This window comes from Phyllobates terribilis, unplaced genomic scaffold (assembly GCF_046119375.1).
Source record: "Phyllobates terribilis strain yellow unplaced genomic scaffold, ASM4611937v1 Scaffold_2__4_contigs__length_985480577, whole genome shotgun sequence".
In the NCBI taxonomy this organism is placed as follows: domain Eukaryota; kingdom Metazoa; phylum Chordata; class Amphibia; order Anura; family Dendrobatidae; genus Phyllobates; species Phyllobates terribilis.
Genome location: NW_027362762.1, coordinates 230389118 through 230415023, shown reverse-complemented (window position 1 = coordinate 230415023; position 25906 = coordinate 230389118).

The following is a 25906-nucleotide window of genomic DNA, read 5'->3' as shown; positions in this document are numbered from 1 at the left end:
AAGTATAGTTGGACTAATAGAAAAAGTCTCACACACTGCTACAAGCTAAAATATTTTTTCAGAGCTAGATGCAGAAAAAAATTATATTGAATTTGCAACCTGCTAGAGGTTAGTATAGATGGACTAATAGAACAAGTCCCACACACTGCTACAAGCCGAAGCCCAAATATTTTTTCAGAGCTAGATGCAGATAAAAATTATTTTGAATTTGCAACCTGCTGGAGGTTAGTATAGATGGACTAACAGAACAAGTCCCACACACTGCTACAAGCCGAAATATTTTTTCAGAGCTAGATGCAAAAAAAAATTATATTGAATTTGCAACCTGCTGGAGGTTAGTATAGATGGACTAATAGTACAAGTCCCACACACTGCTACAAGCCGAAGCCCAAATATTTTTTCAGAGCTATTTGCAGATAAAATTTATTTTGAATTTGCAACCTGGTGAAGGTTAGTATAGATGGAATAATAGAATGATGCTATGCCCAAAAGGTTTTACTTCACTAGGTGCAGTAAAAAAATTTGTATTCGATACACAGGTGGTGTAGCTTGCAACACAGATAGGCTTCTCCACTGACTAACACACACTGCAAGAGGACAAAAAGGATTTGCTTTGCTAGATTTAGCCAAATGCTGTGAAAAAAACTTGCACAGCACTGGCACAGACCTACCGGGCAAAAAGTGATAGGAACTGATGTAACCTAGCCCTGAAAAGGACTGCAATTACAATTAGTCTTTACTTCCAACCGATCTATTTAAGAGCACAGACCTGCCTGGTAAAAGTGATAGGAACTGATGTAACCTAGCCCTGAAAAGGACTGCAATTGCAATTAGTCTTTACTCGCAATCTATCTATTTAAGAGCACAGACCTGCCCGATAAAAGTCGTAGGAAAAGATGTAACCTAGTCCTTAAAAGGACTGCAATCACAACTATTCCCTACTCACAAGCTATCTGTAAATTTGTGCGAAAATTGGCTTCAAATTAACAAAGTATAGCACACACAGCAACAGCGGTGCCGTCTAACACGCAGCTGCACCAGTGAGAAAATGGTGGCGATGGGGAAAATGGCTGGGTCTTATAGGGCAAGGACTTGTGACATACACTGCCAATGACACATGCCCTTACTTGTGTGAAAAAAAGCAGTTCGCTCCGTGTGTGCGCTGCTGATAGGCTGACAGATTGCAGCTCCCCACTGTAAATGCGGGAAAGAGAAAAAAAAATGGAGATCTTCATTATTTCTGCAGAGATCCATCCCCTGCCCCTCCCCCCACCTCACTGTACACTCAAGCTGCGTATTAACATTAATTTTCAGCATTACTGAGAAAAAATCCAGTTATGATTTTGGTGCACGAACAGTTATCGAACATAACCTCGAACAGCCAAATTTTTTTCAAATCGTTCGGGTTCGCCAAACAGCTTGAACACCGCTCAAAAACAGCTCGAATTTGAGATTGGCGAACAGTTCGAGTCGAACACCGCTCATCTCTAGAGCTCGGGTCTCTGCCCTACATGTTTGGCGCTCTTTACAGAGCCAATGAACATGCAGGGATTGCCAGCCAGTCACTGTAAAGCCTCAGCCATGTTGGTTGTGGGCATTACATTGATTGACTGGCCGCACAGCGTCACCTCGAGTATTTAAAACCGGGCGCCGCCATCTTGGACACAGATGGCTGGGATCAGACAGTGTAGGGCCAGTGCTGATGATTTAGGGAGAGATATATACTGCAAAATAGTTAGTGTAGGGTCTGTAAAGGTTGCCAGATCATACAAACAGTCCTTCTCAGGACTAATATCCATCCCAGATATCAGGCAGGCAGGCAGGCTGTAATGGAGATGCAGTGGTTATACCAGCAAATGCTGCATTACAGTCCTGTGTGCTACTGTTGCTGAAATTGCTGGACTTAGCTCCAGGTCTCTGGGGCCAGGAAAAATCCTTTTTTTTTCATCTAAATCCTCTTCTTGTTTTCCCTTCCTTCACACTGTACAAATACCCATTTTATTAACCTTTCGGTGTCCCCCCCCCCCAAAAAAAAAAGTGTGTCTGTGACAGTTCAGCCACAAATATATTTTTTACAAGAGTTTTGTGTAGGCCAGAGAAATAGAAGTGTAGTTTTGCAGTTCCACGGTTCAAACCTCTGTATTATACACTTTTGGGCCATTTTTACCTAAAAAAAAACAGTTTGAGTGTGTCGCTCACTGTTCAGCGGCCAATATATCTATTTAAAAAAGACTGGTATACACCAGTAAATTATAACTGTGGTTTTGCCGTTGCACTGTAAAAAATCTCTATTATCCAGCTTTTGGTATTTTTTCCGTAAAGAAAAACAGTAATAGTGTCTCCTCATTGTTCAGACACCAATATATCTGTTTAAAAGAGTCTGGTATACACCAGTAAATTATAACTGTGGTATTGCCGTTCCACGGTGAAAAATCTCTATTATCCTGCTTTTCGCAATTTTTGCCATAAAGAAAAACAGTAATAGTGTCTCCTGATTGTTCAGACACAAATATATCTGTTGAAAATAGTCTGGTGTAGGCCCGAGAAATAGAACTGTGGTTTTGCAGTTCCACGGGTCAAATCTCTGTATTATCCTGCTTTTGGTATTTTTTGCCATAAAGAAAAACAGTAATAGTGTCTCCTGATTGTTCAGACACAAATATATCTTTTTAAAAGAGTCTGGTATACACCAGTAAATTATAACTGTGGTTTTGCCGTCCCACGGTAAAAATTCTCTATTATCCAGCTTTTGGTATTTTTTCCGTAAAGAAAAGCAGTAATAGTGTCTCCTGATTGTTCAGACACCAATATATCTGTTTAAAAGAGTCTGGTATACACCAGTAAATTATAACTGTGGTTTTGCCATTCCATGGTGAAAAATCTCTATTATCCTGCTTTTGGCATTTTTTGCCGTAAAGAAAAACAGTAATAGTGTCTCCTGATTGTTCAGACACAAATATATCTGTTGAAAATAGTCTGGTGCAGGCCCGAGAAATAGAACTGTGGTTTTGCAGTTCCACGGGTCAAATCTCTGTATTATCCTGCTCTTGGCATTTTTTGCCATAAAGAAAAACATTAATAGAGTCTCCTGATTGTTCAGACACCAATATATCTGTTTAAAAGTGTCTGGTATACACCAGTAAATTTTAACTGTGGTTTTGCCGTTCCAGGGTAAAAAATCTCTATTATCCTGCTTTTGGCATTTTTTGCCATAAAAAAAAAAATAATAGTGTCTCCCTGATTGTTCAGACACAAATTTATTTGTTGAAAATAGTCTGGTGTAGGCCAGAGAAATAGGAGTGTGGTTTTGCAGTTCCACGGTTCAAACCTCTGTATTTTCCACTTTTGGGCCATTTTTAATTAAAAAAAAAACTGTTTGAGTCTGTCGCCCACTGTTCAGCCGCAAATATATCTATTTAAAATTGTCTGGTATACCCCAGTAAACAATAACTGTGGTTTTGCCATTCCACGGTAAATAATCTCTATTATACAGCTTTTGGTATTTTTTCCGTAAAGAAAAACAGTAATAGTTTCTCCCTGATTGTTCAGATTGTTTAAAAGAGTCGGGTGTAGGCCAGAGAAATAGAACTGTGGTTTTCCTCTTCCACGGTTCTAATCTACTTTTTATTACCCTTTTTCCATTGATAGTGCGAGTGTAAGCTATTTTACTTCCTTTACAATGGGCAAGGTGCGTGGCAAGGGACGTGAAACTGAACGTTCTGGTGATGGTGCGTGCAGAGGAAGGAGCCGTGGCCAAGGAGAAAATGTGCCACAATCAACAGCCACATCTTCTCACACCCACTTCTTGACCAAATTACTAGGGAAGCACAGAACAACACCAGCATTGCGAACTGATCAGTGTGAACAGGTTATTAATTGGATAGCAGATAATACTTCCAGTTACCTGGGCACCACCACCTCCGGTCTGTCTTCCACATGGTCAAGTTTTAGTAGCCGTGAGTCTCAACCGCATACTCCTCCTCACCCTGATGCTCCTTCCTCCCACCATGCCGACTGTTGTCAGACAGCAACTGATCCGTCACTTGGACACTCTGAAGAGCTGTTCACTTGTCCATTTCCATATTTGTGCCCCTCACCTGCTCCGCTTGAAGTGGTGGAAGAGGAGATCCCATGTAGCAATGCCCAAATATTTGAACAGGCACGGCCACAGGAAGTCGACTCTGGCAATTTGTCACAAGAGGTGGACGATGACGAGACACAATTGCCAAGAAGAGAGGAGGAGGATCGTGGTGCAGAAGTGGAAGAGGAGGAGGTGGTGGATGATCTAGTAACTGACCCAACGTGGCAGAAGGACATGCAGAGCGAGGCCAGCAGCACACAGGGTGAGGGAGGCAGAGTAGCCCAACAGGCAGGAAGAAGCTGTGTGGTGGCCGCACACAGAAGGCGGGCAACAGTTCCCAGTTACACCAACATGAGAGATGTAGCCAGCACAACTGGTAGGTCTTCCAGAGTCTGGAATTTTTTTAAAGACTCTGCTGATAACCCCAAAAAGGCCATTTGTACCACCTGCCATGCCAGCATCAGCATGGTTGACAGAACTACCAGCCTGACCACCACCAGCATGATCAGGCACATGGCAGCAAAGCACCAGACTTTGTGGGGTGAACCCCAGGGTCCAGGACCAGTGTCAGCGGGTGTCAACACTGCTTCTTCCGCTGTTCTGCATGCAATAGAACCCCCTGTTGTGCGTGCAAGGCAATCCCCTGTCCATACTGCATTCAAAGATGCCCCCTCCTCTCAGTCTTCACTTGTTAAAGCAGTTTCTCAAGAAACAGCATCAACGTCCATGTCCACGTCCCACCGCAGCGTTCAATTGTCCATATCTCAGACCTTTGCACGAAAGCGGAGATTCACAGCCAACGCCCCCCAGGCCACAGTCCTAAATTCGCACATTTCACGACTGCTTGCGTTGGAAATGCTGCCTTTTAGGCTGGTGGAGATGGAATCCTTCCGCAACCTTATGGTGGTGGCTGTCCCTCGGTACTCGGTCCCCAGCCGACACTATTTTGCCCGGTGTGTCATCCCCGCACTACACGTGTCCCAAAACATCTGCCGTGCCCTCAACAACGCAGTTACTGGGAGAGTCCACCTGAAAACAGACACGTGGACCAGTGCTTGTGGCCAGGGATAGTACATCTCCCTGACGGCACAATGGGTAAACATAGAGGAAGCCGGGACCCAGTCGGACCTTGGGACGGAACAGATCCTCCCCCCACCGAGGATTGCGGGCCCTATGTCAGTCAGAGAAACCTCACACTGCTTGTGAGTTGTGGACAGCAGTGAAAGAGCAGGCAGATCTGTGGCTGAGACCACTGAACCTACAACCAGGCATGGTCGTGTGTGACATTGGCCGTAACCTGGTGGCGGCTCTGAGGCGAGGAGAGATCACACACGTACCATGCCTGGCACATGTGCTTAACCTCGTGGTTCAGCGGTTTCTTAAATCGTACACCGAGTTGCCAGATCTGCTCGTCAGAGTACGCCGCCTGTCAGCTCATTTTCCCAAGTCGGCTACAGATTCCGCTGCCCTTGCTGTGTTACAGCAGCGTTTGCAGCTTCCGGCACACCGACTGGTGTGTGATGTCCCCACACGTTGGAACTCTTCCCTCCACATGTTGCAAAGGATTTGTGAGCAGAAGAGAGCAGTTGTGGAGTACCAGCTGCAAAAAGGCCGTCGATATTCAGATCAGACTCCACACATAAGACCTCAGGAGTGGACCTGGTTGTCTGACATATGTACCATCTTGACAAACTTTGAGGAGTCCACCAAGATGGTGAGTGGCGATGACGGCATCATTAGCGTCAGCATTCCACTTGTCTGTCTTTTTCAACGCTCTCTGCAGAGAATTAAAGAGGAGGCATTGCAGCCTGAGTATGATGAGATGGATCAAGAAGCCATAGCGGTCGATTACACACAGCCCAGACTCATCTCATCCCAACGTGCATTGGGGGACAATGAGGGAGAGGAGGAGGAGGAAGAACAGGAGCTTGTAACATGTGCTGTAGATGGTAGTACCTGTACAACTGTCATATCGTCGATTCAGCGTAGGCGGCCTGAAGACAGGGGGAAGGAGGAGGAGGAGAGCATGGTCAGTCGTCATCTTGGTGAGGACACGGAAGTCTTGCCCGTCACCAGTCTGGCACGCATGGCTGACTTTATGTTACGCTGCATTAAACATGACCCTCACATTGTCAAAATGTTGGGTGACAGTCATTACTGGTTGGTGACACTTTTAGACCCCCGCTACAAGGAGAACTTTCACTCTCTTTTTCCTGAGGTGGAGAGGTCTACAAAAATGGGGCAGTACCAGAAGGCCCTTGCTGCAGAACTGTTTTCCCATCTGAACACGCTAGCAGCAGAGGTCACTGTTCGTTGCCCAACCAAGGTGTACGTGCGAGAGAGACGCAACTCCAATCCAGCAGAGGCAGGGAAACACTGTCAACGTTTTGGGACAGTTTTCTCAGACCCTCCTTCGGACAGACCCTGAGGCATGGGGTACTCTCACAAGGAGTTAAACGTTTCAAAAGATGGTGAGGGAGCACCTTGCCGACCATACCAGCATCCTCCATGTTTCCTCTGTGCCTATGAATTATTGGGTATCCAAGCCGGACACTTGGAATGAACTCGCTCTGTACGCCTTGGAGGTCCTGGCCTGCCCTGCCTCTAGCGTGTTATCGGAGCGTGTTTTTAGTGCCGCTGGGGGAATTATAACTGATAAGCGCACTCGCCTGTCAACTGACAATGCTGACAAGCTGACCCTTATCAAAATGAACAAGGACTGGATTGGGCCAGACTTCTCATCACCACCAAATGACAGCAGAGTAACATGAAGTCAAATCCACTGTGTTATTTCGGGAGGTGTATTCACATGCACCGCTTCACACCCACACATGGGTATACGCTTCCTCATTTTGGCTGTTTTATGTTCTTCTCCTTATCCTCAGCCTCCACCACCACTATACCACCAGGGTGACCGTGGTCCATATTGCCATTATTGAAAGTTCCTCTGTCCTTATTTTTGTCAGCTTTTGCTTGGAAGGCATAAGCAAAGACTGTGGGAAACCCACTCCCCAATAATGGGAATAATATTTTTAAGATTCTGTACTGTATGGATCTTGTAAGGGGCATTAAAACCGTCTTGTTAAGCTACTGCGACCTCCACCACTTTTCCAAGGGGCAATAAAACCGTCTTGTTAAGCTACTGAGACCTCCATGTCTCTTCTGGGTTAACATTAAAACCATCTTGTTAAGATACTGGGACCTCCACGTCTCTTCCGAGGGGCATTAAAAGCATCTTGTTAAACCACTTTGAACTCCACAGCTCTTCCAAGGGGCATTGAAATGTTGTTTTTAATTAACTCTAAACTCCACGACTCTTCGAACGGGCATTGCATTTCCTCCTAATTTTTGGCAGCTTTTGCTTGGAAGGCATAAGCAAAGACTATGGGAGACCCACTCCCCAATAATGGGAATAATGTTTGTAATGTGCTTTACTGCATGGCTCTTGTAAGGGGCATTGCAAGTTTCTCCGTCCTATTTTTTTGCAGCTTTTGCTTGGAAGTCATAAGCAAAGACTATGGGAGACCCACTCCCCAATAATGGGAATAATGTTTTTAAGATGCTGTACAGTATGGCTCTAGTAAAGGGGCATTAAAACTGTTTTGTTAAGCTACTGTGACCTCCACCACTTTTCCAAGGGGCAATCAAACCATCTTGTTAAGCTACTGTGACCTCCACCACTTTTCCAAGACCATTAAAACCGTCTTGTTAAGCTACTGCGACCTCCATGTCTCTTCCGAGGGGCATTAAAACAGTCTTGTTAAGCTACTGTGACCTCCACCACTTTTCCAAGGGGCATTCAAACCATCTTGTTAAGCTATTGTGACCTCCACCACTTTTCCAAGGGGCATTAAAACCGTCTTCCTAAGCTACTGCGACCTCCACGTCTCTTCCGAGGGGCATTAAAACCGTCTTGTTAAGCTACTGTGACCTCCACCACTTTTCCAAGGGGCATTCAAACCATCTTGTTAAGCTACTGTGACCTCCACAACTTTTCCAAGGGGCATTAAAACCATCTTCTTAAGCTACTGCGACCTCCACGACTCTTCCAACAGGCATTGCATTTCCTCCTATTTTTAGTCAGCTTTTGCTTTTCAATGCATAGGCGAACACTAAGGGAGACCCACTCCCCAATAATGGGTAGAAGGTTTTTAGTACGCTGTAATCCACGTCTGTTTGAAGGGGCATTGCAGTTCCTCATAATTTTTGGAAAGCCTTCCATTCACTGCTTAGGCCAAGAGTACACAGGAGACGCAGTTGCTATAAATGGAAAAAATGGTTTAGTTAAGGCCCTCTGACCTCCATGTCACTTCCAAGGGGCATTGGATTGCCTCTAAATTTTTGGTAAGCATTGCACTCACTGTATGCCCTATAACTGTGTAGCCGAACCGCTCCTTTTGGTACAGAAGCATATCCTACAAGACATGTGTGGTTGACTGACCTGATATTGATTTGAATGGTCCCTGTTCCTCCTGCTCTTTCTCCTTTGCCACCTCCTCATCCATCATTTATCACCTGAAGCTTTGTTTTGACGGGAGTCATAGAACAGGGATAGTAGCAGGAAAACATCCAGCAATCCTCGGAAGAGGTAGGATATGCGCCAAAACGCTGACCACCTCAGGCCTAGCCGCTACTACATACATGCGCTTGCATTCCAAGAAAACAAAGCAGATGCTAACTTCTATCATCATCATCATGCTCCTCACCTTGGCACTCTCAACTCCCCTGATGGAGAAGCCAGGGCCCACCGGAGGAGTCTGGTTCTCTGGTGGGCTCGTCCAATGCTGCCCTAAAGCAGGCCAGGCTAAGAAAAGTTTGTGGGAAGGTGACAGGAGAAATAGGGGCCAGTTGGGGACCGTTTATGGACACCTAGCCGCCCCTAGTCGGCTGGGAACAGTGTATGGACACCCGGCCGCCCCCTGGTGGCTGGGGACCGAGTGTGGACACCCGGCCGCCGGGTGGCTGGGGACTCAGTATGGTTACCAGGCAGCCGAAGCAGGGATGAGGTAGTGGCCAGCTTCAGCCTCCTCCAAACTAAAAGGCCCCATTTCAAGTGCAAGCTAGCAGTATGGCATTGCAGCCTGGGGGTGGGTGAGTGGCAGTCTGCATACTTTTGCTTGCATTAAAAGAAAACAAAGCAGATGCTAACTGCTATCATCATCATCATTTTCCTCACCTTGGCACTCTCAACTCCCCTGATGGAGAACCCAGGGCCCACCGGAGGAGTCTGATTCTCTGGTGGGCTCGACCAATGCTGCCCTAAAGCAGGCCAGGCTAAGGAAAGTGTGGGGGAAGGTGACAGGAGAAATAGGGGCGGCCGGGTGTCCATAAACGGTTCCCAGCCGCCCCTATTCCTGGAGGCTGGGGACCAAGCATGGAGATCCGGCCGCTGGGCGGCTGGGGACTGAGTATGGATTCCTCGCTGCCAAAGCAGCTATAAGGTAGTGGCCAGCTTCGGCCTCCTCCAAACTAAAAGGCCCCATTTCAAGTGAAAGCTAGCAGTATGGTATTGCAGCCTGCCGGTGGGTGGGTGGTTGGCTGCATATTTGCGCTTGCATTGCAAGGAATGGGGGAGGTACAATTGAACACTGCCCTGGGACAAGGACTTGCACGGGGATAGTTGCAAGTCTGCATCTTCTGATGAGGCAAGGATCACTTCTGATGGGCACACTTTTAGGCAGTGACCTGGGAGTCAGAGATGCTTCCAGGGGTCTTCCCCATGCTGTTCCCATGTCTTTTCAGCACTGTATGCATGTGTCACACAGCACATGGCCAGATAAGGTTGTAAAATGTTCAAATGACATTTCCCAGTGAATGCATTTGTCACGATTGAAAGCAATACAAAAGTGCAAAAACGCATGAAAAATGCTACTTGTGAACATAGCCGAAGGTGTGGAGGAGTATTTTTGTTTTTGGTTATTTATTTTACCTTATACACAAGTCTTTACCCTTTAAAGGAAATTCCTTAGCATATTTCACAGGAAAGCACTTTCAGTTTAGTTTTTGAACGTTTTATTGTGAGCCCGTAAAAGTGGCTTAATACCTCTGACCACGTTGCTGACAACAGTTACCTGGGGGTCAGAAATGCTTCCAGGGGCGATCCCCATGCTGCCCCCATGTCGTTTGGGCACTGTCACTATCGTTTTGGGCACTTTTTAGGCTTTCTACAGACTGCCGGGGGTGCCTACGCAAAAATGCTCTGGTGTCCCATAGACTATCATTGGGCTCATTGCTCGGGTCGAGCACCCGAGTATCATGGTGAGGTCGGCGCGAGCTTCGAGCACCCGAGCATTTTAGTGCTTGCTCAACACTACTGTTTTCCACTCGTGACCTTCACGGATTGCGCGAGATTATATGCCCCTCACAGGTCCAATTTTGTTAAGATGTCAGCCCCTCAAAACCTGTTAAACAGTTCAGAAATAAGGGGCAGAGGGTATTTATTTTTGATGGTGATGGCATTTAGTCCTCTGTAATCAATAAGGGACGGAAATCACCCTCTTTCTTCTGGACGAAGAAAAACCCCGCTCCAGCAGGAGAGACCGATTTTCTGATAAACCCCCGGGCCAGGTTCTCTTTGATATAATCTGACATGGCCTGGGTCTTGGGGACAGACAGGGGATAAACTCTACCGCAAGGAGACTCCGTGCCTGGGACCCAATCAATACGACAGTCATACGGTCAGTGGAGAGATAAAGTCTCTGCAGCCTTTTTGGAAGAGACATCCGCAAAACACTGATGTTGCACAGGAAGAGCGGACAAGTCAGTAGAAGGCTCTGAGACTACCCTCCGGGCGGCTGTAACCATACATTGAGAAACACAAATCTCACCCCAGGAAGAAATTATCCTCGTATTCCAGTCAATGTGTGGAGTGTGACAACGTAGCCATGGATGACCCAATAGCACCTCATCTATTCAACCGGGATTTATAAGGAAGGAGATAACCTCCGGGTGACCCTGAAGAAACGACATGGTAAGGGGAATCGACTGGTGAGTGATTTGCATGTCCAACAGTGAACCGTTGACCACCCTAATGTTCATTGGTTTTGGCAGTAACTCAATAGGAATGGCATGCTTCTGGGCAAACGTTGATGACAAAAAATTGCCATCGGCGCCAAAATACACCCACGCCTTGGCAGTAAGCGTGGTTGTTTTCCGAAGAACAACGTCACCTCATACAATAATCTGGAGGAAGAAGCCACAGAATCTAACACACCTCCTCCAAAGGTGGTTAGACACATTCGTTTCCCGACCGCTTGGAACCCTTATTAATGGGGTACTCCAAGAGATGTGCAGGTCAGAAACGAGAAGGCTTAGACTTAGTCCGGGATATATCCATAGCCTTAGACTCCGGGTCGGGAGCCGCGGGTTTGGAAATAGGTCTAGAGAATGAAGGTGCCAACCGAAACCGAGGTCTGGAGACCTCCAGCTCTAACTTGCGTTCTGCATGACGCAAATCTATTCGGTTAGCGAGAGTGGAATCTCTCTGGTGGCTAGAGCATCTTTGATATGCCCAGCCAGACTCTTCCAGAACACTGGGATTAGTGACCGCTCAGACCATTCCAGTTCAGCCGCTAAGGTTCTGAACTGGATGGCATAGTGGCTGGTGGTGGCCGAACCCTGGACCAACGCAAGAAGCTTAAGAGCCGTATCATGCGTGACCTGAGGACCTAGGAAAACACTCTTTAGGGCTCTAAGAAAGAGGCCTGCATTAGCCACTACCAGGTCATTCCGCTCCCACAGAGGGGTAGCCCACTCCAAAGCCCTGTGGGAGAGTAACGAGATGACAAAACTCACTTTGGCCCTTTCGAACGGGAACCGTGCTTCCATCAACTCTAACTGAATGGAGCACAGATTAATAAAACCTCTGCAGGATCTGCTGTCGCCAGAAAATTATTCCGGGAGAGCAAAACGGAGTAATGGAGCAATAGCAGCTGCCGCAGCATTCACCGTAGCCGTGTTAACAAGATTAGCCGCCTGTGAAGCAACCTGGGTAGCTACTGCTGTGATATCAGCCACCGGGGCAGTTTGTTCCAGAGTCTAAAGTCTGGCCTCAAGTTGCTGTATATAGCGCTGTAGTTGCTGGTTGTCAGCCATGTTCAGCTAGACCCTGGCGCTCTGATACTGTTAAGGGGACGGTTGCAACAACTTTATTAAAATGAAATGCAAACCGAACCCGGGGTCCGTGATGCAGCCTGGAAGACTGCGGCCGAACACCCTCTGGGTTAGAGTGTAAAACAACCAACTTAAAGTGTAAATCCCTCCAGTGTTACTACACACCTGGATGGGAAAAGGATTCGTACTATCTCCGTTAACTACACGGGAGATGTGCAACAAATAATGTAGCTGTAGCTCTGTTGACTGCACAGAGGCTACGCAGCAGGAGTTAAGAAGTGTGTGTGATTCACGCTGGAGTGTACGTGCTCCCAGCCAGTGTGTGACCGGGCTGCGGAGTAACTCTCCAAGTAGCTAACAGGCGGTGCCAGGGATACGGAACCCGCTGTCTGCTCGGGGTGTATAGCGACCCCCTTGCCGGAGCCAGACTGCCAAATGGGAACTACCTGCCTCCTCCCACTAAGCCTGACTAAGCGACCTGTGCTAATCAGCTGAGCTAACTCTGGCATCGGCAGGTCAGGGAGAGAGCAGCTAGAGAGCACGTGGAGCACAGACAGACAAACGTCCACACGTGAACACAACCTAGACGGAATGATCAGAACGCACCCCCATGCTTGTGGGCGGGCTATTTAAAGACAAAGCCCTGCCCACAGTCACATTATTGGTCGCACTACTGATGACGTCACCCATGGCAAATCAGGCGGTGCCAGGTCATCGGATCAGCTGACACCAAACCACCAATCACGGTCAGCCATGTCACGGGCATGTTCAGTGCAGTGCATCCTGGGCTTAGGCTGTAGCAGCCCTGTTCCCCTCCGCAACCTATGCTTAACTCTACTAGGAACAATGACTCAAGAGACAACTTGTACATGTCATGCACTAGCTAGGTGTTAGGCCTGATGGCGATGCTGAGCAGCCTCTTCCCCAGCTGGACCAGAATGGGAGACCAGAATATCCACTGATGATTCTGACCAAACCTCAGATCCAGCAAATGCCTGACATCTAACTCTTGCACTACTTTGCAGGCATATGCTCACACATTTAATGCATAATAAAAGTGAGTGAGAGTTCTTCTTTAAGTCAAACTTCAACACAAAAAGGTCCAACTAACTTAACAATATTACCAACCCATTGAAGTACCCCACCTCCACCTTGTTGGTGTCTGAGTCAAGTGGTGGTCTGTGCACTTTACTGATTCAGCTATCGGCCCATTCATCTGGTTCATCAACAGTTACACTAATCTCATCAGTCCATATAACCTTTGAAAAATGTATCTTCAGATAATTATTGGCCCAGACTTTACGTTTCAACTTCTATCTCTTCTTCTGTGCTGGTCGTTTTTCAGCCCTCCTTACCACGGTTCTCCTTACCATGTACTTCTAGGCACTCCACAAAGTTGCAGCTCCAGAAAATGTCAGCATTAGAAGATATTGGCTTCCTGGTCACTTCAAGTTTAATTCTTCTCAATTTTTTGCCAGTTAATGTACATTTTATTTTATTGTTATTGTACTTGTTTTTTTACGACCCTGTTAACTATTTGCAATAAAACTTTTGATTGTTCTGTAATCACACCCAAATATCTTAGCAATTTCCAAAGTGCTGCAAATATTTGTAATATCTTTTACAATTTTGAACTTTTCAGAGTCACTTAAATCACAATTTGGGCCCACTATGCCTGAGAAAAACAATTGTTATTTTTACAAACCACAGACTTGTCTCTGTTTAGCAAGTGTTGTGTTCCCTTACTGATAATAGAGAAATGAAATACATGACATCATCATAATGCAAGCAGTGGGTGAGTGACAATCAAGAGTATTATGTACCTATGAACATCAATAGCTCCCACCCTAAACAGTGCAATCTAAAGCTTTCTCTATATTTTTTTCTTCCTCTAGGTGTCCCTATTTACCTATTTGCAAATAAATAAATAAAAACAGTGAATTAATACAAGTTACTCCCTTCTAAAGTCCCAAAATCTAAAGTTACTGCTTATCAAGTTACATTTAGAGCAAATATTTAGAGTTACATTTACGTTCACTTGCTATTTCAGATACATTCAAAGCTTTTCCTTAGCTGCAGTGTAACCTGCAACTTGCTGCAATTTTTGCAGGCTTCAAGCAGTTACTACTTATAAATAGTGATGAGCGAGCACTAAAATGCTCGGGTACTCGTTGCTCGGGTCGAGAAAATTGGAATACTCGGGTGCTCGACCCGAACAACGAGTCCAATGTAAGACTATGGGAAACTCGAGCATTTTTCAGGCGGCTCCCCCCGGCGGTCTGCAGAGGGCCTAAAAATTGCCCAAGTCGACGGGAGCAGTGCTCAAATGACATGGGAACAGCATGGGGAAGACTCCTGGAAGCATTTCTTACTCCCAGGTCACTGCTGTTAACAACGTTGTCAGAGTATTACGCCACTTTTACGGACTCACAATAAAACATACAAAAACGAAACCAAAATGGATTTTCCTGGGAGATATGTTAAGGAACATCCTATCCTTGTATAGAAGGCAAAATAAATAGCCAGAACCAAAAATGCTCCTCCACACCTTGGGCTATGTTCACACGTTGCGTTTTTGATGCGTTTTTGAACTTTTGCATTGCTTGCAACCAAGACAAATGCATTCACCAGGAAATGTAATTTTAACATTTTACAACCTTATCTGGCCATGTGGTGTGTAACACATCATCAGACACATGCATGCAGTGTTGAAAAGACATGGGAACAGCATGGGGAAGACCTCTGGAAGCATCTCTGACTTCCAGGTCACTGCCTGGATCCTTGGCGCATGCGAAGATGCTTCCCGCCATGCACCTGTCGTTGCAGACTTGCAACAATCACCGTCCACATCCTTGTCCCACTGCAGCATTCAGTTGTCCCTACCCCATTCCTTGGAATGCAAGCGCAAGTATGCAGGCAGCCATCCACCCTTCCACCCACAGGCTGCAATACTATACAGCCAAATTTTTGACAGCTGCTTGCACTTGAAATGTGGCCTATTAAGCTCATGGAGGCGGAAGCTTTTCATAACCTCATGCCGGCGGCGGCCGGGTGTCCATACTCGGTCCCCAGCCGCCACTATATTTCCCGGTATCTCCTCCGCCTTCCACAAACACGGGTCCCACAACGTTACCCGTGCCCTCCCCAGTGCATTTAGTGTGAAGGACCGCCTAACCTCAAACACGTGGACAGGTGAATGTGGCCAGGGACGGTACGTAGAAAGTCCACAACTTTTTTTGCTGACAGTTGTATTTAGCTCTGTGAAAGGACTGGCATAGAGGGAAACCCTATCTAGCCTGCATGTCATTTCTCACAGGAAAACCTGTAAAGCTGCTAGCACTTGAAATGTGGCCTTTTAGGCTCGTGGAGGCGGAAATTTTTCACAACCACATGCCTCATGCCTCGTGTCCATACTCGGTCCCCAGCAGTCACTATTTCTCCCGGTGTTGTCTCCGTCTTCTACAAGCGCAGGTCCCTGAACATTACTGCTGGTACTTTTCTGTGGGAATTTGCTTGCCTCCTAACAGCCTGGAATATTTCCAGCAAACTATGGTACGACGCCATGGTATTAGCACTGCCTCCAGTAACAGTAGCGAAACCATCTGTAACGGGTCTGGGAGGCGGAACCTCTGAGCTACTATACAAGAGGGCGGTCCTTGTAAGGGAGCGGGTGGCGACCAAGGAAGACGGGCAGGCAGTCACAGCAGGTGACCGGGACAGTCTCTGAGTGAACGGGCTGGAGGTCACGGCAAGTGACCGGGGCAGTCTCTGGATGAACGGGCAGGAGGTCACGGCAAGTGACCGGGGCAGTCTCTGGATGAACGGGCAGGAGGTCACGGCAAGTGACCGGGGCAGTCTCTGGGTAAAGGGTAGGTACGACCTGTGATGGCAGAGCCTCCAGGTAGTCTAGCAGGCAGATGGTTGATGTGTGCTCCCAGGTGAGCAAGCGAGAGTCTCTGGAATGGCAGGTGGTCACAGCACGTGACGGCGGAGCCTCCAGGTAGGCTAGCAGGCAGGTAACTGATGTGCGCTCCCAGGTGAGCGGGCAAGCTGGTCCATAGACATACTGACAGGAGTTGGAGGGCAGACCGTCGGACCTCAGGCTAGCAGGCAGGTAGCAGAGGAGCGCTCCCAGGTGAGCGGGCAAGCTGGTCCTTAGACAGACTGACAGGAGTCAGTAGGCAGACCGTCGGACCTCAGGCTAGCAGGCAGGTAAGCAGAATATCAGGCAGGAATCAGACAGCAAACTGGCAGGAATCTGGCAGGTAACTGGCAACGGGACCTGAGGGCTGAAGCAGAGTAGTGAATAGTGCAACAACATTGCTCGGGCACCTCCATTTTGGAGGAGGTGCCTTATATATGGTGAAGTCCTCCGGCCATTGGCCGGGGATTCCTTAGGACGGCGCGCGCGGCCCCTTTAAGAGGGAGGGAGCACGCGCGCGCGCGCCCTAAGCACAGTGGCCGGGAAGGAGCGCGCGCTGCCAGCAGAGCGGGAGGAGGACGCCGGGCTCGGAGCAGAGGGGTGAGGGGAACAGCGTCCCTGCCTAGCAGAGGGCAGGGACGCAGGCGCTACACCATCCCCAATTTCCTTCTCAGGAATTTTATTTGGTAGACTGAGTGGCTGTCCAAATACATTTTCTCACAAAGGAGCTGAAGAAGGAGTGGCAGCAGGTGCAAGTTTCACTAGCCTGTTAGATATTGGAGGGTAAATGGCAGCACATTGGATCAGTGGTTAGCACTGAAGACTTGCAGCACTGGGATCCTGGGTTCAAATCCCAGCAAGGACAACATCTGCAAAGACTTTGTATGTTCTCCCCGTATTTGCGTGGGTTTCCACCTCAGTAAAAAAGCAGCCATAGAGTGACTGGGAACCTTTCCACACACTTTTCTTAGCCAGGACTTCTTCTCGGCAGGGTTGGACGGTCCCACCAGAGAATCCTCTGGTGTGCCCTGGCTTCTACATCAGGAAAGTTCATGATAGCACTAACTTTGCAGCTGCTATGAGGCTCTTGAGTGGAGCAGACTGGTGATCCCTCAGAATCAAATCGTCTGGTGGGCCCAATGTTTTTCAATCTGAAACAGCTTCTCAGTGGGAGTTGTATTTCACCACAGCCATATTCTTTCGCTCGGTGAAAGGACTAGCATAGAGGGAAACCGTATCTACCCCGGCTGTCATTTCTCCGTCACCAGGTTCCGCCCATTGTCACATATGACCATGACTGGCTATATGTTCAGCGGTGAGAGCCACAGATTAGGCTGCTGTGTTACAGCTTTCAACAACTCTGCAGGGCTGGGCGGTTTGTCAATTAAGCATTAAGCATGCTATCTTCAGAATAGCCTGTTGCCGCTTGGCCATGGCAGGGCTGCAGTGCTGTCAGCTTGTGACTGATGTGTTCATTTCGGAGATGGAGGAGGAGGTGCATGAGCTGAGCAATGTAATTCCATTGTCGTTAAATTGGTGATGCTGTTTTTTATACTAAAGAAAGATCCTATTGTTTTGTTTTTCTTTAATTTTTTTTTTAAGACAAATGTATTCATTTTGAAATGTAATTTTAACATTTTACAACCTTAACTGGCAATGTGGTGTGTGACACATCATCAGACACTTCCTGTTTTATTTATGATGGAGGGACTCTGAAAGTCATAAAGCCTATTTTTATAGGGACATCAGAAAGCCCTTACAACTCTTAAAAGGCCAGCATTCGGCCCTAGCTATTGTTAGAGAGCCATCAGCAGCCTATGCTTTGTTGTTCCAATTATTAACAAGTGGGTCTCCTATACTGTTATTGCGTATCCAGTGACTGCAAGGGCTGCCAAAAATTTGGACGCAACCCAATACCCCTTTGAAGAGACATAGAGGAGGGTATAAGGAAAAAAAAAGTTCCCATTATAAAGGAGCGGGTCTCCTAAAGTGGTAATGCCTATGCAGTGAGTCCAACAGCTGACCAATTTTAGGAAAAACCCCACTAAGAATTTAAAGACACACAGAGCAGGGCCACAGTAATAAGTGCGACATGTTCCCATTAGAAAGGAGAGGGTTTGCTATACAGTTATAGGGTATGCAGTAAGTCCAACGGCTGACCAATTTTTGGAAAAAAACGACTAAGAATTTAAAGTCACTTGGAGCAGGGCCACAGTAAAAAGGCACGACATGTTCCCATTATAAATGAGAGGGTCTGCTATACAGTTATAGGGTATAAGGTGAGTCTAATGGATGACCAATTATAGGAAAAACCCCACTAAGAATTTAAAGACACATAGAGCAGGGCCACTGTAACAAGTACAACATGTTCCCATTAGAAAGGAGAGGGTCTGCTATACAGTTATAGGGCATGTATTGAGTCCAACGGCTGACCAATTTTAGGAAAAACCCCACTAAGAATTTAAAAACACATGGAGCAGGGCCACAGTAATAAGGTACGACATGTTCCCATTATAAATGAGAGGGTCTGCTATAGAGTTATAGGGTATGCAGTGAGTCCAACGGCTGACCAATTTTAGGAAAAACCCCACTAAGAATTTAAAGACACATGGAGAAGGGCCACAGTAACAAGGTACGACATGTTCCCATTAGAAAGGAGAGGGTCTGCTATACAGTTATAGGGTATGCAGTAAGTCCAACGGCTGACCAATTTTAGGAAAAAACCCACTAAGAATTTAAAGACACACAAAGGAGGGCCATAGTAACAAGTACGACATGTTCCCATTAGAAAGGAGAGGGTCTGCTATACAGTTATAGGGTATGCAGTGAGTCCAATGGCTGACCAATTTTAGGAAAAACCCCACTAAGTATTTAAAGACACACGGAGCAGGGCCACAGTAACAAGGTACGACATGTTCCCATTAGAAAGGAGAGGGTCTCCTATACAGTTACAGGGTATGCAGTGAGTCCAACGGCTGACCATATTTAAGAAAAACCCCACTAAGAATTTAAAGACACATGGAGCAGGGCCACAGTAACAAGGTACGACATGTTCCCATTAGAAATGAGAGGGTCTGCGATACAGTTATAGGGTATGCAGTAAGTCCAACGGCTGACCAATTTTAGTAAAAACCCCACTAAGAATTTAAAGACAGATGGAGCAGTGCCACAGTAAATTGGTACGACATGTTCCCATTAGAAAGGAGAGGGTCTGCTATACAGTTATAGGGTAGGTAATAAGTCCAACGGCTGACCCATTTTAGGAAAAACCCCACTAACAATTTAAAGACACTCGGAGCAGGGATACAGTAAAAAGGTACGTCATGCTCCCATTAGAAAGGAGTTGGTCTGCTATACAGTTATAGGGTATGCAGTGAGTCCAACGGCTGACCAATTTTAGGAAAAACCCAACTAAGAATTTAAAGACACACTGAGCAGGGCCACAGTAACAAGGTACGACATGTTCCCATTAGAAAGGAGAGGGTCTGCTCTACAGTTATAAGGTATACAGTGTGTCCAACGGCTGACAAATTTTAGGAAAAACCCCACTAAGAATTTAAAGCCACACGGAGCAGGGCCACAGTAACAAGGTGCGACATGTTCCCATTAGAAAGGAGAGGGTCTGCTATACAATTATTGGGTATGCAGTGAGTCCAACGGCTGACCAATTTTAGGAAAAACCCCACTATGAATTTAAAGACTCAAGTAACAGGGCCACAGTAACAAAGTACGACAGGTTTCCATTAGAAATGAGAGGGTCTGCTATACTGTTATTGGGTATGCAGTGAGTCCAACGGCTGACCAATTTAAGGAAAAGCCCCACTATGAATTTAAAGACACATGGAGAAGGGCCACAGTAACAAGGTACGACATGTTCCCATTAGAAAGGAGAGGGTCTGCTATACAGTTACAGGGTATACAGTGAGTCCAACGGCTGACCAATTTTAGGAAAAACCCCACTAAGAATTTAAAAACACACTGAGCAAGGCCACAGTAACAAGGTACTACATGTTCCCATAACAAAGGAGAGGGTCTACTTTACAGTTATAGGGTACGCAGTGAGTCCAACGGCAGAACATATTTAGGAAAAACCCAACTAACAATTTAAAGACACACGGAGCAGGGCCACAGTAAAAAGGCACGACATGTTCCCATTAGAAAGGAGAGGGTCAGGTATACAGTTATAGGGTATGCAATAAGTCCAACGGCTGACCCATTTTAGTTAAAACGCCACTAAGAATTTAAAGACACACGGAGCAGAGCCACTGTAACAAGTGTGACATGTTCCCATTAGAAAGGAGATGGTCTGCTATACAGTTATAGGGTATGCAGTGAGTCCAATGGCAGACCAATTTTAGGAAAAACCCAACTAAGAATTTAAAGACACATAGAGCAGGGCCACAGCAACAAGGTACAACATGTTCCCATTAGAAATGAGAGGGTCTGCTATACCATTATAGGGTATGCAATGAGTCCAACGGCAGACCAATTTTAGGAAAAACCCCACTAAGAATTTAAAGACACATAGAGCTGGGCCACAGAAGCAAGTTACGATATGTTCCCATTAGAATGGAGTGGGTGTGCTATACAGTTATAGGGTATGCAGTGAGTACAACGGCTGACCAATTTTCGGAAAATCCCCAGTAAGAATTTAAAGACACACGGAGCAGGGCCACAGTGAAAAGGTACAAAATGTTCCCATTAGAGAGGAGAGGGTCTGCTATACAGATATAGGGTATGCAGTGAGTCCAACTGCTGACCAATTTTAGGAAAAACCCACTAAGAATTTAAAGACAGACAGCGCAGGGCCACTGTACCAAGTACAACATGTTCCCATTGGAAAGCAGAGGGTCTGCTATACATTTATAGGGTATGCAGTGAGTCCAACAGCTGACCAATTTTAGGAAAAACCCCACTAAGAATATAGAGACACATAAAGCAGGGCCACAGCAACAAGGTACGACATGTTCCATTAGAAAGGAGAGGGTCTGCTATACAGTTAAAGGGTATGCAGTGAGTACAACGGCTGACCAATTTTGGGAAAAACCCCACTAAGAATTTAAAGACACATGGAGCAGGGCCACAGTAAAAACGTACAAAATGTTCCCATTAGAAAGGAGAGGGTCTGCTATACAGTTACAGTGTATGCAGTGAGTCCAACTGCTGACCAATTTTAGGAAAAACCCCACTAAGAATTTAAACACACATGGAGCAGGGCCACTGTTACAAGGTACGACATGTTCCCATTAGAAAGGAAAGGGTCTGCTATACAGTTATAGGGCATGCAGTGAGTCCAGTGGCTGACCAATTTTAGGAAAAACCCCACTAAGAATTTAAAGACACACGGAGCAGGGCCACAGTAACAAGGTACTACATGTTCCCATTAGAAAGGAGATGGTCTACTATACAGTTATAACGTATGCAGTGAGTCCAATGGCTGACCATATTTAGGAAAAACCCCACTAAGAATTTAAAGACACAAGGAGCAGGGCGACAGTAACAAGGTGTGACATGTTCCCATTAGAAAGGAGAGGGTCTGCTATACAGTAATAGGGTATGCAGTGAGTCCAAAGGCTGACCAATTTTAGGAAAAACCCCACTAAGAATTTAAAGACACATGGAGCATGGCCACAGTGACAAGGTGCGACATGTTCCCATTAGAAAGGAGAGGGTCTGCTATACAGTTATAGGGTATGCAGTGAGTCCAACTGCTGACCAATTTTAGTAAAAACGCCACTAAGAATTTAAAGACACATGGAGCAGAGACACAGTAAAAAGGCACGACATGTTCCCATTAGAAAGGAGAGGGTCTGCTATACAGTTATAGGGTATGCAGTGAGTCCAATGGCTGACCTGTTTTAGGAAAAAGCCCAATAAGAATTTAAAGACACATGGAGCAGGGCCACAGTAACAAGGTATGACATGTTCCCATTAGAAAGGACAGGGTCTGCTATACAGTTATAGGGTATGCAATGAGTGCAACGGCTGACCAATTTTAGGAAAAACCCAACTAAGAATTTAAAGACACATAGAGCAGGGCCACAATAACAAGTTACAACATGTTCCTATTTGAAATGAGAGCGTCTGCTATACAGTTATAGGGTATTCAGTGAGTCCAACGGCTGACCAATTTAAGAAAAAACCCCACTAAGAATTTAAAGACACATAGAGTAGGGCGACAGTAACAGAGTATGGCATGTTCCCATTAGAAATGAGAGGGTCTACTATACAGTTATAGGGTATGCAGTGAGTCCCATGGCTGACCAATTTTAGGAAAAACCCCACTAAGAATTTAAAGACACACGGAGCAGGGCCACAGTAACAAAGTACGGCGTGTTCCCATTAGAAAGGAGAGGGTCTGCTATACAGTTATAAGTTATGCAGTGAGTCCAACGGCTGACAAATTTTAGGAAAAACCCCACTAAGAATTTAAAGACACATAGAACAGGGCCACAGTTACAAGGTATGACATGTTCCCATTAGAAAGGAGTGGGCCTCCTATACTAGTAATGCCCATGCACAAAGTGTTTGGGCTGACAAACATTTACCCCTGAGGCGTACACATGAACATACTGTACAATAAAAAAATTTCACGGGCATCATAAACACACTTTAAAAAAATTATTTGGGTGTTGCATCACGGACCACGGTCATCCTGGTGATATGGTGGTGGAGGATGAGGAGAAAGAGGAGAACAAGAGCAAATAGAGAAAATCAGGAAGCATATACCCATGTGTGGGTGTGAAAAGGTTCATGGGAATACACCTCCCAAGAAAAGACACTGTATTTGAGTTTATGTTACGCTGCTATCATTCGGTGGTGTTGACAAATCTGGCCCAATCCAGCCCTTATTCATTTTTATAAGAGTCAGCCTGTCAACATTTTCAGCTGACAGGCGGATGCGCTTACCAGTTATAATTCCACCAGCGGCACTAAAAACCCACTCTGATAAAATGCTGGTGGCAGGCCAAGGCCAGAACCTCCAAGGCAGAGAGAGCCAGTTCATTCCACGTATCCAACTTGGACACCCAATAGTTATAAGGCACAGAGGAATCACGGAGGACGTTGGTATGGTCGGCAAGGTACTACCTCAGCATCTTCCCAAACTTTGCACTCCTTGTGAGAGTACCCCCCGCCTCAGGGCCTGTGCGATGGGAGGTTCTGAGAAAACTCTCCCAGAACTTTGACAGTTTTTTAAGGTTGAAGGAAGACTAAGTCCATCTAGTTCAACACATAGCCTAACTTGTTGATCCAGAGGAAGGCAAAAAAACCCCATGTGGCAAACACTAAGCTCCACATTGGGGAAAAAAAATCCTTCCCGACTCCATACGACAATCAGACTAGTTCCCTGGATCATCAGTGTTCCCCTGCTGGATTGAAGTTGTGTCTCTCTCGCCTGTACTCCTTGTTTGTCCAACAAAGTGTGTGCTGTGCCGCCAGTGTTTTCAGATGGGAATTTTTTTAATAGTTCCGCAACAAGGGCCTTCTGGTACTGCCCCATTTTTGTAGACCTGTCCGCCTCAGGAATAAGAGATATAAAGTTCTCCTTGTAGCGTGGGTCTAGAAGTGTCACCAACCAGTAATGACTGTCACCCAAAATTTTGAGAACGCGAGGGTCATGGAAAAGCCAGCGTAACATAAATTCAGCCATGCGTGCCAGACTACTAACAGGCAAGACTTCCGTGTCCTCACCAAGAGACTGACCATGCTCTCCTCCTCCTCTTCCTCCTCCTCTCTGTCCTCTGGCCATCCATGCTGAACAGACGGTATGACAGCTGTGCAGGTAGTACCGTCTATAGTGCATGAAATTAGATCCTGTCCTTCCTCCTCCTCCTCCTCTTCCTCATTGTCACCCAATCCATGTTGGGATGAGATGAGGCTTGGCTGTGTGTTATCACCCTGTATGGTTCCTTGCTCCATCTCATCGTGCTTAGCCTGCAATGCATCCTCTTTGATTGTGAGCACCGAGCATTTCAGAAGACAGAGAAGTGGGATGGTGACGCTAATTATGGCGTTATCGCCGCTCACCATCTTGGTGGAGTCCTCAAAATTTTGGAGGATGGTACATATGTCTGACATCCATATCCACTCCTGAAGTCTTATGTGTGGAGTCTGAACTGAATACCAACGGCCTTGTTGATGCTGGTACTCAACAACTGCCCTCTTCTGCTCACAAATCCTTCCCAACATCTGCAGTGTAGAGTTCCAACGTGTGGGGACATCGCACACCAGTCTGTGAGCCGGAAGCTGCAAACACTGCTGAAACACTGCAAGGGCGGCGGAAGATGTAGCTGACTTTCTAAAATGGGCACACAGGTGACGTACTTTAACAAGCACATCCGGCAGCTCCGGGTAGGATTTGAGAAACCGCTGAACCACGAGGTTAAGCACATGGGCCAGGCATGATACGTGTGTGATCTTGCCTCGCCTCAGAGCCGCCACCATGTTCCGGCCATTGTCACACATGACCATGCCTGGCTGTAGGTTCAGCGGTGTGAGCCACAGATCTGCCTGCTCTTTCAGAGCTGTCCATTACTCTTCAGCATTGTGTGGTTTTTCACCTAAGCATATTAGCTTCAGCACAGCCTATTGCCGCTTGGTCGAGGCAGTGCTGCAGTGCTTCCAGCTTGTGACTGATGTGGTCATTTCAGAGATGGAGGCTGAAGAGGAGGAGGAGGCTGAGGAGGATGTGGTGCAGGAGCTGCAGTCCATGGGGACAACCCTAATTGACCTAGGGCCCGCAATCCTTGGAGTTGGGAGGACGTGTTCCATCCCAAGGTCCGACTGGGTCCCGGCTTCCACTATGTTTACCCAGTGTGCCGTCAGCAAGATGTACCGTCCCTGCCCACAAGCACTTGTTCACGTGTCCATGGTTAGGTGGACTTTTTAACTGCGTTGTTGAGAGCACGGCTAATGTTTTGGGACACGTAATTGTGTAATGCTTGGATGGCACACCGGGAGAAATAGTGGCAGCTGGGCACCGTGTACCGGGGGACGGCCGCCGCCATCAGGTTGCGGAATGCTTCCGTCTCCACGAGCCTAAAAGGCAACATTTCGAGCGCAAGCAGTTGTGAAATATGAGAATTTAGTAGTGTGGCCTGTGGGGCATTGGCTGCATATTTGCGCTTGCGCTCCAAGGACTGAGGTATGGACAACTGAACGCTGTGCTGGGACAAGGACATGGACGTGCTTCCTGATGCTGCTACTTGAGAGTGTGCAGCGACCGCTGCAGGGCAGGAGACATCTTTGCATGCACCATGGACAGGGGATTGTCTTGCATCCACAACAGCGGAAGAAGCAATGGTGCCACACGCAGACACTGTTCCTGGACCCTGGGGTTAGGCCCACAAAGTCGGGTGCTTTGCTGCCATGTGTCTAATCATGCTGGTGGTGGTCAGGCTGGTCGTTTTGCAACCCCTGCTGATGCTGACCTGGCAGGTGGTGCAAATGGCCTTTTTGGGGTTATCGGCAGAGTCTTTAAAAAACAACTAGACTCGGGAAGACCTAACTGTTGTACTGACAACTTCCTTCGTGTTGGTGTTACGGGGAATGGTTGCCTTCCTTCTATCTGCGGCCACCACACTGCTTCTTCCTGCCTGTTGGGGTGCTCTGCCTCCCTCCCCCTCTATGATGCTGTCCTCACTCTGCATGTCCTCCTGCCAGGTTGGGTCAGTTACTATATCGTCCACCACCTCTTCTTCCACTAACGCACCCTGGTCCTCCTCCTGACTTTCTGGCAATTGTGTCTCATCATCTGCCACCTCTTGTGACACTTTCCCACCGTCGCCTTC